This window comes from Fringilla coelebs, assembly GCF_963513975.1.
Source record: "Fringilla coelebs genome assembly, chromosome: 5".
NCBI classification, from domain to species: domain Eukaryota; kingdom Metazoa; phylum Chordata; class Aves; order Passeriformes; family Fringillidae; genus Fringilla; species Fringilla coelebs.
This window is the reverse complement of record NC_140033.1, coordinates 48,609,910-48,625,221: the sequence shown is the minus strand read 5'-3', so window position 1 is coordinate 48,625,221 and position 15,312 is coordinate 48,609,910.

Sequence of the window (15,312 nt, the reverse complement as noted above, 5' to 3'; positions counted from 1 at the left end):
TTTTTTTTTTTTTTTTTAAGTAAACCTTGGTTGGTTGGTTGATTTGTTGAGAGATTTGGTTGGTTCGTTGTTTTTTTTTCATTGATGGTTGGGTTTTTTTGGTCTTGTTTTCCAAAAGCTGGTAATTGAAGATCAGCCTGGTAAGAAATTTGTCTTCTATATATTCACTGTATCTCACAGGTGCTTTCAAGGTAGACAAGATCACTGGTGCTTCAGTATAATCTCTAGGTAAACTGCAGTAAGGATCTTTGTGGGGTCTTCACTTTTGTAAAAGGTATCTTGTATGATTAGTGATAGAGGGTGGTAGCAAGGAACAAACAGTTGTTTTTCTCTGGCTGTCTTCCAGAGCTATGGCAGGATTAGTGACCCAAGCAATTTGTTTATGAAAGCAGAAACCCTTCCTCTTTAGAGGGAGAGGCCTGAACTATATTACATACCAAAGGCCAAGGACTTGACATGGCCAAGCCAAGGATTTGCCCTAGAAACTGAGTGGATGCAAGAGTGTGCTGGATGTATCCTGGTGTTACATGGCCTTTGTAACAGAGTGGAGGATATTTGGCTTTTTTTCCCTGTTGGGATATCAGCGGGCAGCAGCGCCAATGTTTGTTACACTGCCTTCTTTTCAGGGAGCTTGAATGTTCTCTTGGGTGGGTGGGGAGTAAGTTTATAAACGTACTAACTCTGCACATTATATTACTAGTTCTCATTGGGAAATGTTGCAGCTATTAGTGATCTGAAATATGACAATTGCTTACTCAGCCTTCTTCTTCCTGTGGTGTTTTGGAAAGATCTGCTGATCTTGGGACTTCAGATGCATGGGTACTCATTTTTGCTCCTGCTGGCTACACCAGATCCACAGAAAATCAGAAAGGATCTGTCTCCACTTGGGTCTGTAGCACTCTGAAGCGGCAGTGGAATGCTGTGGTTGAGAAATGTGCAAGAGCTGCATCTGCCAAGCGCCTTGGGGCTTTCTGCTTGCTCTTGGCTGTGGCTGTTGGCTGGACATAGCCATTGAGAAAATGTGGCCTAGGCTTCTGAGGAAATGGAGAGCAAATTGACAATAAGAGAGTAAAGCCAGAAGCTGATGGTATAGCTATGATAGACATGTGCTTAAGTGGGTGGGGTGTCCCTGGGAAATAATTGCAAAAGAGTAATTATGGGACTAGCCTTCCTCCCACAACTAAAGGAGAGGAGGAGGTGAAAGAGGCTGGCTTGGGAGGTGGAGTGGAAAGTTGCTGGCAGTATTCCAGATGTTGCAAGAGGTGAGTTCATGTACCTTATCCCTCTGTGCCTGATCACAATTTTTATGATCAGAACTGGCTCTTGTATGCTTGATTCCCGAAATATGCTTCCAGCTTGCAAGAGCAGGCTCATCACCCAGCCCACCCCCGGCTGAAGGCTGGAGCAGCAAGGCTTTGAGGCAGCTCCATGTGCGTGTTTCACGGTGGCAGTGAGGCGGCAGTAGGGCCGCCCTGCCCCAGGCTCGTTGCTGTGGCTGCGCCTGGGGCCGCGGTGCTGCTCAGCCTTCCTTGTCTGCTGGTGCATTCATTTCGTCCTGATGATTGCTAATTTGTTCCTAAAGTTTTATAGGGTGTAAAATGTAAAATACATAATTTGAGGAGAAGTAATCTCACCTTCTCCTAAATTCGCATACTGCCTCAGTCCATCAAGCCATGGTTGCTCCGGTGTCCTGCTCCTGCACGCTGCTTGCAGCCAGGGATGAGCTACCGTTCCAAACGTTAATCCTGAAGGAAATGCTGGCTTCATCAAGTCTTAAGACGGCAGTCGTACTGCAGGGCCCACCCGTGGCGTGACACGGTCTGGGGGCGCGGGCAGGGAGGGCCCGCCGCCCCCTCACGGCCCCGCGGTGCCGCAAATGGCGGCCGGGCCGCGCCCTCCCTCGGCGCCGCGAGGTGGCGCTGCCGCAGCGCGCACCGCCCCGTCCGGGCCCCGCCCGCCGCAGGGCCCCGCGGCCGCCGGGGGTCCCGGCACGGGCGGGCCGGCGCCGCTCGGTTGGAGCTCAGCTTCGGTAAGGAGCAACCTCAGCCTCCTGCTACGGCAGCTGCCGGGCTCCGACAGCTTTCCGCGGTCTTCCGAGCTGACTCCCCGCAGCCCTCACGGAGGCTCCCGCGTCAGCGCAGGTGTGCCCTGCAGTCCCAGCAATGACAAGGGACAGACACAAATAGCAGGTCGCGAAGGCTGAGGGTCTTGTCGTGACAGTGCGGGCTCCGTGCCGCGCTGAAACATAGGGCTGAGCTTTGGACACTTTTGGGCCTGCCCGAGTCAAAACACTTAGGGAGCACCCAGGGAACGTCCTGACTGACTAAAGGCACCCTCTCCCTTCCCGTTGCCAAGTCCACAAAACCTGAGGATGCGATAGCGGCAGGAGTGAGTGGGAGAGAGCAAAAGTGTCTCTGTTGTTCCCCAAGCACTTGCAACAGGGAAAATACAGCCAAGGAGTCCCAGAGTGCTTGCCATGGTGAGCAACACCTCAAGCTCCCCACGTTGCCACAGCCCACCAAGCCTGAGAGAAATGCTTCCCTAGCCCTGGCTTTGTCCTGAGCCTGTGAGCAAGGCAAACCAGCCCGCCCAAAGCGTGAGTAAGAGCAGCAGGAGTGACCCTATTCTCCTCCCTGCCTCACCCCAGCCCTATGCTACTGTGGCCAGAGAGGTTACAGAAATGAAGGAAATTAATTTCCTAAAAACCCAGAAGGAAAAGAGGTGACCTCTTTCTTGCCTCTTTAAAGATCTGGGAGGACCCTGAAGCATGGCATTAATGATATGTAACCAGCCTACAGAGGCTGCAATACACTGCGGTTTCAGCTCTGTACCAATACCTCTGGGGACCAGTTTGGGGACATGATTGTGAGCTTTATTTCAGACCTGTGTATGGCTCATTCTGGGCTCCCTCCTCTTCTGCCATGCAGTGACTACCAGCCTGCTGAGTCTCTTACCAAATTAGGCTTCTTCTGCCCACCTTCCAGCCTGACAGGCTGTCACAGAAGTTTATACCATGGCTGGCTAGGAACTTATTTCTAATTTTAATTCTAAATGTATTTATGATCCAGATGAGCTTCTAAGAGAACAAATTAGACATTTGCCCTAGCATATCTTTTTGATACATGGATGCCGTTCCCTTTCAAATTCTCCTGTTTTAGATTAAACAAGCTCCACACTTAAAATGGCCACTCACAAACCTGTACCTGCTACAGGCCAGCTCCATCTTTCCTGAGGAGGGGTGTCTAAAGCTGTATCTGCAATGCCAGGTGAAGAGGTACCTCGCACTTACTGGTCTCTCCAGACAATTCTTTGATGGGCAAATCCTTGAACCAAGTCTTTATTCAGAGCCAAACTAGCAGCACGTGGGCAGTGTCCACCCCCTGCACACCTTCTTCCAATGCTCCAACTTGAGGGGTGTCTCGTTTACAGCATTCTGAGCAAAACACTGCTGGTTTTGCAATTCTCCCTATGACTGTCAGAGCCCCTTTCTTAGACAGCTCCTCACCCACCTTGCCTCTTCCCTACTGGTCCCTGTGCCAACAACACTCAGTGGGAGATGGGACAATTATGCAGGCCCCTGCTCCAGACCATCTGTCTCTTGCCCTCACTCTGAGGGACAGGGCGGTGCTGGGGTATCATGTTTCTGCAGTAGAAGGTAGGTTTTTCCCCCTCTAGATCCCTTCTGCTCTTCTCCAAGGAACTGTGATAACCCTGTGGCTCAGGGAGGAGGGAATGACCTTTCTAAAGTTACAGAGAGAGGCTGGGGGAAAGAAGGGAAGACTGCTGGTCCTGCCGACAAGCAGGGTTCTGAGAGGTGAAGGAGAGAATGTGTGGGGACTGTTGATGGCCAAGGAGAGCTGGAAGAGGACACGTCTTCTGGGTACCACCGGCCCTGTGCTGAGGTGCTGCATGTACCTCTGTGGCAGTACAAAGAATTGCTCAGGACCTGTTCAGCAGAACCCAGCAGGACCAGTTGCTCCCATGGGCTGGCCATCCACACAGCCTGGCTGAGGCTGTGGGGAAAAGAGCTGGAGAAGGAGGGCAGGGGGAGGTTTAAAAATAGTTCCCCTCTCATTTTTGCAGCTGTCATTCATGGTGTACAAGCCAGCCCGAGGCCTCCCAGCTCCCATCCACATTAGGCCTTACATAATGGGAGATACGCTGGCATTGCTTGGGGCCAGGAACAGGCATCAGGCTGGGAACAGGCAGGGACGTGACATTTACGCTACCCTGCCAAAGCCGATGAGCAGCTCCAGGGTGTCCAGGCCCTGAAAACAGCCTGTGGGTTGGGGAAGGCAGCTCGTGTGGCTGTCAAGGGCAACCCAGCCACAGCCACAGCCTGGAGAGGAGGCGAGGGAGAGCGGGATGCGACCCAAGATGAAGGCTGGCCTCCATATTGGCTGCTGGCAGAAAGCTGGGCCAGCCTGCCAAGGCACTGTGGTGCTTCTGGAGGAAACAGCTGTGGGAAGGGGTTGGCAGCTGTGGGGAGGTCTGTGGGAAACACCACAGTAGGTCCTGAGGGGTGACTGTTTGCCAGAGGGGAAGATGTGGCCCCAGTCAGCAGACAAGGAAAGAGGGGTGCAGAGATGGCACAGAGAAGCAGAGAGCAGAGATTGTAGAGTGGCCTTCCAGGGAGGGGAGCAGGAAAAGAAGCACAGGAGGTGTGGGAGGATAGGGAGGAGGAAAGGGACAGGCAATGAAGGATGGGATAGTGTTGAGGGGAGCTGGTGTGAGAAGGGGGCTGAGGGGATGGGGAGAGTTTTGATAGGGAGGCAGAGTGGGAAGGGCAGTTCTGGAACTGTTGGGGGTTGGGGAAATGGAGGATGATTGAAGTGCCAGAGGGAAAGGTGAAGGTCCACCCGAACCACAAGAATTGCCTATCCTTTTCTGCCGCCTCGGTGCTACAGGACAAATGTTGCAAAGGGCAAAAAAGCATATGACATCCCCCCCCCATGTCAGCCATGCTGAGCTCAGGCGCTGCTCCTGCATGTTTTTCCCTACCCCCCAAGCCTTCTCAGCTTGGAAAACTGCTAGCTCAGGGAAATTCCAGAGACAAGGGGCTGCGCATGTGGCAGCAGGTCAGGAGGACAGAGCTGGGCAGTGCTGGGGAGGCCACTGCTCTACACCTGCGAGCCTCAGCCTCCCAGCCTATCTCATTTAGAAACGCTTCCACCCCTCCCACCTTCTGGCCAGGAACTGAGCCATATGTCTGCTCACTGTAGGATCCTCTCTTCTTTCAAAGATCATCGGCTTTCATGCTTTATATGCCAGCAGCCAGACTGCCTTGGGTAAGGCATGAGTCACTGTGGTGTGGTTATTTAAAGTGTGTCTCCTTAGCGCCAGCCACGTGCCTGTGCTGTGCAGGCTGAGAAGGAACGCGCTGCTGGACCCCAGAGTTTGCACACGGAGGGCCAACCGCTGAAAGAAAGGCTGAGACTGGGCTAGCTTCTCCCAAAGCAAAGGGAAACCTTGACATTTCTCAGTAGCCCCCTGTCAGTGGCAAGAACAATGCGGCTCATGCCAGTCTCAAACCACAGCGGGCTATTTCCGCATCCACAAACCAACCATACTTCACAGGAGGTGACTGTGTTGCCCGGGGGCTCGGCAGATCTGGGGCTGGTTTGGCAGCCATGCAGTCACCCACTGCACAGGAGGCATGACGTGGACTCACTAGGATGGTGCTGGGATGGTGCTTGGGTTCTCCTAAGGCTGGAGCAGAAGATGGAGGCCAATCCTGAAATTTCAAGCATCTAAGGACTTCTAACAACTGTTGGGGAAAAGGATGCCTTAGCTAGTAAATATTTATGGCATATTCTAACTCCTTACTGCTGTTTTCCATTAGGACTGACATCCCAGAGCAGTGAGTAAGTCCTACTGTATGTCCTCCTGGCTGTGTATCATTCAGCGGGACCCGCTGCAAGGCTGCTAGCCTGTGAATGACTCTAGGCGAGGGGAAGCTCGTTCTCCCCCTGTATCCCACTGGCACCAACTGGCCCCCTGGGCACACCTGTGCTTAGGCTGAGCCTTGCCATTGTGCCCCACTGAGAAAAGGTGGTAAGTAACAGCCTTGGCAGGAAGTTTGAGGAGCTGCTGCTGGCCAAGGTGAGGCAAAACTGGGCATTTATAACACATGGAAAAGGAGGTGTCTCTGGTGAGTGTGATGTCTGTGTTGGCAGTCAGCACGAGGAGCTGAGAGAGCAGAGCAGAGTTTTGCAGGGGCACCATGTGCAGGCCAGCTAGACAAAAGATCTCATCTGTTTTTCCTCACACAAGGGATTTTCTCTGGCCCAGAGCAGAGACTGCACCTCTGATCTCCCAGTCTGGGGCAGCAAAAGCTCAGAGCTGTTGTCACTGGTTGCAGGGCACTGAGATGCCAGGATGTGTCCACATCTTTCTTTTCCTTTGGACCAGGCTCCTCAGGATCAAAACAGCCTTTTCCCAAAGCCTAGCTGCTTCAGCTGCCTCTTGTGCAGGCCTGGACCCATATTAGCCTTTCAGAGAGGGTCTTTTCACAGGAGTGAGATGCCTCGTTGAGTCCATGCAAGATCACTTTTTCTCTCCTGTAACATATGTCATTTAGATTCACAGTGTCGCAGAATGTATCAGGGAAGGTATTTGTGATAATTGCTCACTAGGTATTTTCAGAAGAAGCCAGGCTCATCTCTTCCAAGACAGCAATAGCAGGAAAGAAATGTGCCAGGTATGGGAGCTGTTGTCCCCTTCACACCCAGGTCCTTCCTGCCTCCCTTCTCTGGCCTGTTGGAAGGCTGCTCTGCCTCTTTGTGTTACCCTTTGCTTTCCCCTCACTCCATCTCCTTTGCTTGGCTAAACTTCTCACTAATGATATTGTTACCCTAATCTTAAGCATGCCACTCTGAGCTATGATCTCTTTGCAAGCTGAAACACCTTAGGCCTGCCTGGTATTAGGCCAGAAAAAACTATAGTTGTTGGAGTTGGCGCCAACCACTTGGAAGCCAGCAGTGGAAGGCTCTGACCCGATGCCCAGTCTGGATGGTGGGTAGCCTGGAGCTGCGTTCAGGCAGGATGCTCCCCTGATACCTTGACAACAATGTGTCCAATTAAGCCCTGGTATTTTTGTAATAGCAGAGCTGTGAATTGCAGCTTCCCAGCTAAATTGCACTTGAGTAATGCTCTCATGACTTGACTATCTCTGCAACATTTTAATTAGTCATTTCTGTCTTCCCTACCACGACATGGTATTAGTACAGAATTATTGTTATTAATACAAAATGGCTGCCGTGATACCCACTGTCACACAGCTGTTTTCAAGATGGGGCTGTGTTTCAGCAGCAGTGGGTGGTTTTGAAGCCATTGGGGGAAAGAAGCATCAATATAACAGATGCAGACCCAAGAGCAGACTTTTTCACTCCTTTTCTTTGCAGGCCACTGAGGGCCCGACACCCAAGGGCTGTAATGCTCCTACAGAAGTCAGCTCTGATACTGAGTGCAGCAGAGGCAGAAACAGGCCCCAGGGAAGGAGAGCAAAGATGGGAGCTTGGGATGGAAAAGATTCAGACGATCCATGTATCCTGACTCCTCAAGCATAAGCAAGCAGAGCTGGATCTATACTCCTGCTTTATGCAGAGCAGTTTGAAAGGAGCAGTTTGTACTTGTAGGGTAACACAGCATGGTGATCATAAAAACCTGCCTCCCTTTTTGGCTCGAGCAATTAGCCCATACTCAATGTTTCCATTAGTAAGAGAACTGAATGACGGCATTAGGTAGTTTGACATAATCCTGTTTGCCTACAAAGAAGGTACAAACTCCTGCTTCTGTAAGCACAGCAGGAGTCAAACTGCATCAAAAGCTTCTTTGGTCATAGCTCTAAGCCTCTTTTTAACCAGTTCTTCAACCTGCTTGGAGAAAGCTCCTCAAGCTCTTGTTACGTGTCAAGTTGCACGTTCTTCACTGCACTGCCTGTACACTTCTAGACAGTTTCTACCTCTCCTCTCCTCTCCTCTCCTCTCCTCTCCTCTCCTCTCCTCTCCTCTCCTCTCCTCTCCTCTCCTCTCCTCTCCTCTCCTCTCCTCTCCTCTCCTCTCCTCTCCTCTCCTCTCCTCTCCTCTCCTCTCCTCTCCTCTCCTCTCCTCTCCTCTCCTCTCCTCTCCTCTCCTCTCCTCTCCTCTCCTCTCCTCTCCTCTCCTCTCCTCTCCTCTCCTCTCCTCTCCTCTCCTCTCCTCTCCTCTCCTCTCCTCTCCCTTCTATAGCTTTGCTTTAGGATCAATAATTCCCAACTGCCTCAGGTAATTTGTGATAGACACACAGTTCAGGAATTTGGTAAGACAGAGCTTCTTTCATCAGACAATGACATATTTCCCCTGTATCATAATGTTGCATCAACACGAGTAACATGTAAATGCCCTGTTGCCATTTTGCTTCTGATTAAATGCCTTTGGGGTTTAATGAGTTCTCCTCCTGCTGTAAACCAGTGGCCACAGCTATGGTCACTGCTATAATCCCAAACTAATTTTGGACATCCTGGGAGGGGTGGCAGAGCCAAATGCAGCTGCAGCATGCTTCAGAGATTGAAGGTTGTTTTGGAGACTTCTGCAAAGCAAGAACACACCTTGCAAAATCCATCATCCCAGCTGGTCCGCAAAGACTGGTCTTAACAAGCTGCTCCAAATGTGCTCCCCTCATCTCTAGTCACCTTCTGCAATCCTCACATCTGCCACCTGCTCCATCATTAGCTCTTGGGCTGCAGCCAAACACTGTGGCAACACCTGAGCTACTAATTGGGCTATTGCAGCAGTGCCAGCAGAGCAGGGACGCTGCTGCCAGCCAAGCCAACTTCTCCAGGATGGGCCAGTGTGCAGCAGTGCTCCCACCGTGCTGCGCAGCCCCCAGCTCCCACAGCTGCCTGCTGGGGCTGATGGCTTTGGAAGTGCTCTTTCGCTGCATGGAGGTCAGCTGCTGCCAGACAGGCAAGGCATATGTGGGAAGCGGAGAAGATCAGGAAGAGCTGTAGAGGAGGAAAAAGGGGAATCAGCTGCCTACAGGTGAATGGCACAAGGGGCATAGGTACAGCAGGAGTCAAAGGGAGACATAGAGCTGCTCACTGATGGCAGATCTCTCTTACACCCTACTGCTGGCTGCTCTTTGCTCCTAGGATCAGGCCCCAGTGTTTAGGGAAAATAATCCCTTGGAGCAAGGAAGATAGCGAGGTGAGGGAGAAGAGAAGGATAGAGCTTTGGAGAAAGATGCTTCCCAAGTTCCCCAGGTGGATGAGCTCCTACCTGGGGAATGTAGCACCCATAGTGGCGTTAGGTGGTGTCATATCCAGAGGGCTGGGAAGCTTTTCCATACCCTTGGGGTTTTCCTATAGCTTTTGGCAGCGTGTGCATGTAACAGCAAACATTACAGGGGTGCAGTCGCATCTGTTCACCTTCCTTTCTACTCTGCCTGCTGAACAGATCCACAAAGCAGAGCAGACACACTCATCTGTGGGCCAGTTTCAATGTTTAACTCCCTGAGGTCAGACCTGCTTTGCTTGACAAGGTGTGAAGAGGCCAGCATTCACCCAGCATGAGTGAAGGCTTTGGCAGGGCAGGCTCCAGGCAGGAGTGAAGACAGCTACACCCCTGGCTTAGAGGCTTCTAAATGTTTGTGGGGTGGAGAGCCACAGCCCTGCAGCCTGCTTTGCTGGTGGAAGAGCCTAGAAAGCCAGCCCCTGTCACCACAAAGATGAGTAAGATCCTGCCAAGTGCCAATTACCACAATTACCACTTCCCCCACCAGTATTTGCAGGTTAAGAGAATGGTCTCACTAGGCAGGGGAGCAAAGGAAGAGCTCTCTGGGCATTTGGCTGGCAGGGGAGCAGCACAGCCTGCAGTGGAGACCCCTTTCTGTCTGCAAATCTTGCAGGGAGAGAGGATAACATTAAAGACAGTGAAATAAATGGGGGCGGGGGGGGAGAGGGGGGGCTTGCTAATTGTACCTTCCTCAACAGAGTTGTATCACAGAAAAATACTTGGGAAGGGTTTGTTGGGGGTTTTTGTGAGGTCAGAGCCAGCTCCCTTGTACCCAATTCTGTCAAGGCTGACAAGCGTCACTGGAAAAAATCATTGGGTTTTTGTCATCCAGGCAAACACAGTGACACTCCTTCCCTTTGCCCTTTTACCTCCCGGCTGTGGAAGCCAAAAGGCATGTCCAGCCAATTGTGGCAAGCTTTGTCACACCACTGAGGTGACACGGTCTCCTCCAGTGTAGTGCTGTGGTCTGGCTTTTGTGGCTTCCCTCTTAGGGCCCACCCCCTGCAGCTCTTGCAGCCCTAAGAGAGCAGAGCAGCTCTGAAGACACTTGTGCAACTTTGTAGCACATTCCAGGTATGTTAAAGGAAGATATCCAGCTCAAACCGGCTCTGGGCTATGAAGCTCTACTGGCCAGGCAAGGCAAGGGTCAGCACACAGTTACCAACAGAGATCTCCACTTCCTAGTCATGCTTTGAAGACTGCTATTGTGGCCCTCTGATGGCCTCATTCAACCAGTTCATTCCAGGAAAGCTTCATCACAGGTAGAGATCAATCAGGTGCTGCTGGAAAACCCACATGTCTTAGCAATTAGCACTCAGAGGAGACAACAGTTCAGTCTATGGCACCCCACAATACTGGAGTCAAGCTTGGATGGACTCAGGTCCTTTTATAGCATTTTAAGGTGCACACTTGTAGTAATTTCTTTAAAAATATAAAGTAACAAAATCTTTTCAGCTCTGATATTGTCTGTGTGTTCACATAAAGATGTGGTCAGTGGCTTTCTCCTGCAATAAATACTGGCCTCGTATCACTGATGGAGTACATGCTGGTTACATGCAGTATTATTCTCTGCTGGTGACACAGCTTTTGTAGCCCCCACTGTCACCTCTATAACCATTGACTTTGGGAAGGTTTCTACTTAAGTTCTATGAGTGGTCAAAAATTTACATAACAAGTATTTCCATGAAAGAAAATTAGATTTTCAAAGAGCACGGTACCTTTGGAGAAGACAAGAATTCCAAGATTAAAAATAAAGCCTTATAAAAATAAAATAATCTTTCTTAGTTGGCTTTGACTGGTTGTTCTCAATGGTCAAGCCTCTCACTTGAAGAACCAAGTGATGTCTCTCTTGCATGGTTGATCTGTGATGTAATTTAAAATCCAGACCATAAGAAATTTTCTTTGTTTATGTTTTTAAAAACCAGCAATTTGTGGTTCCCTGTGCTGATGTGTTAGCCCTTAGACTGTGGGTTATAGCATCCAATGCCTTGTCCAACAGTGACAGCTTACACTGCTCTCATCAGCAGCGCAGATCACCTTCAGCCCTGCCTTGGAGAATCACAGCCCACCTGTGTTCCTTCTGGTCTTGTTTTGTTAGATCCTATTTTGTCTGGAACCTGTCAGGTCCTTTCCCTTCCTCAGTGGCGGCTGGCAGCGGCATGGCTGCAAGGGATAAGCTGCCCTTCCCCAGCATGTCTCCCTCCTATCCTTTTGCATCACCTCCTTTCCCATTCAGAGCAGCTCCCGGCGCTGGAGGATCAGCGTGTGGCAGCAGAAGAGACCAATGGTTGCCAGCCCGGTGCTCGTACTCCCTGGGAGTGCAGTGAAGCCATGGCTTCCCCCCAAGCCTCAGCATCTCCACGTCTGTGCTGGAGGCAACGAAAGCACCGTGATTCATGGCCCCCCTGTAAGATCTGGCCAGGTCCCCAGAGGGGAAACACTGTGCCAGGACCAGCCCAGATTGAGAGTTGGAGGAGGATCATGTATGAGAGTTTGACAAGCAGGGAGCCAGGTAGGGATGAAGAAGCTCTGCTTGGCTGTGTTCATGAAGAAGGAGGCCCATGGAGCTGCTGCCCATGCTGGGTCACTGGGAACATGCACCTTTTCACTAGGTAGGGTTGGGAAGAGGAGAGTTCCTGCCTTCCTTGCCTCCCCGTGACATCAGCACCTGTAAACACCTCAGATGTCCCTGGGGTGCTGTCCTCCTTTCCTCTGCTCCTCAGTCCTTCCTTGGCTCATGTTTGTGGTCTTCCAGACACGACCGCTGCTCTTTTCCCTGTGTTCTCCACTGTGCTGCCAATCTGTCCCCACAAAGATGCCAACCCCAGTTCTCCTCTGGCAGATTAAGTCTCTGTAGCTCCCCCCAGTTTTTCTGTGTGCCCCTCACTTGCCCAGTGCATTGTGCAAGTGCTGCCGCTTTGGATGTTGTGGGGAACGTTCGGAGCGTCCTCCCAGCTGCAGCTCAGCAGCCCAGCAATGCTGGACACAGGTAGGGACAGAGGATGACCTTGGTAGATTTTGGAAAGGTGCCCGAGGCCTGCTGTGATGCCACTCATGCCTCTGAGGGAGCCTGCAGCAGCACATGTTGACACTGAACCTGACCGCAGGAAGATCAGGAAATGCAAGAACGCCTGTTGCTGAGGGAAGCTGGACTTGGCCCTTGCATGAATTTGCTGAGCTCTGCAACCAAGGCCCGTGAAAGAAGCATTTCCTGCTACAGCACATCGCCCATTGCCCTCCCTACACCTTGTGTGGGTCATTTCAGGTTCATTTTTGTCTGATGAAAGCCCCAGCTGCACCTTCTGCGAGCAGTTTCTGGCTGATTCACTTGAAGGAAAACTTTGTCCTTGGTGGAAACACCCTGCCAAGTGGGAGGGACACACTCCCTCTGAGGATCTGCTTCCTTCAGCAAGCAAACTGTGCCTGTAGTGTGAGGCCAATAAAAATAAGCACAAATGCCCCCCTCCCCTCAACTAGGACTCAGCAGCTACAGAATAACACAGGGACTACTCTTGCCTTCTCAGCATTCAGTGAAGAACGAGAACACACTTTCATCTGTACCATTCCCTGCCCCTCCTCAAGGCAAAGAGGCAAAATTCAGTCCTGACCCCCTTTTCCTACCTTCTTCCTGTGCCTTCTGAGGGCTTCTCAGAGAGGAAAAAAGAGCATATTCCTTCCTGTCATCTGCAGGTACCATGCTGGAGTCACTTTTGCCGCTGGCAATGGCCACACACAAAATGCGCCCTTCACTAACCAGTACAACTCAAAAGCACCATGTGTACCAGATGAGGCTTATCCTTCCCTGGAGTGTCTTAGGGATGGAGGGTGAAGGGTTCATTCTTCATCAACTTTATAAAAATATCGTGTTTCTGGAGGTGACAAGGCAGGCAGCACTGGGGGGGACACTGGAAGAACAGCTCTGCAAGGCTGGGGGTGAACATGCTCCCAGTTGTGTTTGAATTGGAGCCCTGCCACAGAAATGAAAGGAAAAAGTGCAAGGTTTTGGAGGCGGCTAACCTTGGCCGCAGCATGCAGCTGGGCTGGTGCCTGTGCTCTGGTGGAGGACACATGTGGGGTGGAAAGACCTGTCTAGCCCTTTGCAACCGTGGCGTCAACCTTGTCCCTCACACCTGCTGGGGCCATGGGCAGTGCTGCGGCTGCAGCCATGTGAGCATGGAGCAGGTGGCATTGGCAGGAAAACTCCTCAGGGATGCCAAGGACTCAGCGGGTCCTGGCCCCCCCCACTAGTGGTGTTTTTCCACCTCTCGGTCCTGGCATGTCGGCAAGCGCTGGGACACGGGGAGGCACCCACTGTTGGCAGCGCCCATGCCATGTGTTATTCAATCCCAGTAATCCCAAGTCTCCAGGAGGCTCTGGGTAGCAGGAGCTCTCCTGTTGAACTAAACTCAAGCTATTTTGCTGGGCCTGTATTTTAGACACAGTCCAGGGAATGGCTTTTCATGCTTGTCTAAGGCTTTCCTCTGGGCACCAGCCCCTTCCTCCTCCCCAAACAGCCCAGTTCGAGTCAGACACTGCTGCTGCTGCTGTCACAGACTGAAAAGCCCCAGGCTGAAGTGTGGCATTTTCTACCTGAGCTGTCTCCTCCTTTCAAGCAGAAGCCCGCCTTCTTGGTGACTCAAGTTGCAAGTTTCCTTCTTAATAACGGAGTCCCCTGTGACGAGTGTCTAAACAATACCCCCACGCCCCTCGCTTCGGAGGCTTCAGGAGACAAGTCCCATCTTGTTGCTGTGCCTTGCTGGAGCAAGCTGCTTGGGGACTGACTCGGTCACTATCCCAACATCCGGCAAACACTCCCACACCCAGGCACTACCCCACACTGGCCCAACACAGGGCTCCAGCAGCTCCCCTCTGAAGGCTGATGGAAGGCAGCACTCTCCCTCCACACTGCACTACATGTGGGGTTCAGCTCCCTACACTCCTCTTGCTCCCTGAGACAGCACAGTGACAAATACCTCGGGAGGAACAAGGCTATACTAAACCTCTTCCCTAATCCCTGCTCAGGCTGTGCAGCTATCAGCTGTAAGCCAACTCCAGGCCCTACCTGTGCCCAAAAAGGGAAAGGCTCCGTGCCTCCCTGCGTCACAGCTGAGCAAATGCAGGGCAAGGATCAGGAAGGCACATAGTCACCCTTGATTTTCCGTTTCCAAAAACATGTCTAAGGGCAAGCGCTGTGCATGCTTTAGATAAATGATTACAAGGGGTTTGAGACACAAAGGGGAAAAAATAGTTTTGTTGCCTAGTGCAGTGTGACAGTCACGCGGCACACAGTAGGCATGAACAGCAGCCCAGCTCCTGGGGCTGGCAAAACCAAGGGCGCAGCAAGCTCTCCCAAGAAGAAATTTAGGCTAGAGGGGCTGAGGAGGCATGGGGGATGCTAGTGGGAGTCAGCTTCACTTCCTTGTTTGGTTTCCTCAAGGACATTCAGAGCAGCTCCCTTCAACAGATTTTCAAGGAGGCAGCAGGGGGAACTTGAGGCACCCCTCAAGCAGGAGGCAGCAGGAGCGTGGTGGGGCTAGGGAAGCTGGGTCACACAGCCAGCAGCACACGTGGGGCATGACAGGCATTTCAGCACCTTCCTCAGCCATCTCACCTCCTTTTCCTAAAAGCTTTCTTGAAGAGAAATTCTGATTGAAACTGAGCAGTGAGAGTTTACAAAGAAAAACAAAATCAGACCACTATCATTACTGCATGTTCTCATATCCAGCCTCAAGCCCACCCCACTACAGGAAGTCACCTTGGATGAACATTCAGAGCAGGGAGGACAGAGTCTGCATATGTACCTTGATGCTCCCTTTGCTCAGCAAGCACCCCAGCCACCCCAGAATAAACACAAACTGGTTTGTGCAGAGGGGAAAGAAATCAACCCAAAATCAGACCTCTCTGCAGGAAGCACTGCCATGGGGAGCTTCATCTACCCCATGAGTTATGCCAGAGGGCTTATAACCCGGCCTCAAAGGTGATGGTCCTAGTGAGCTGGCACAGAATTTGGGTATTTTAGGAAATTTGCTGCCTGACTGAA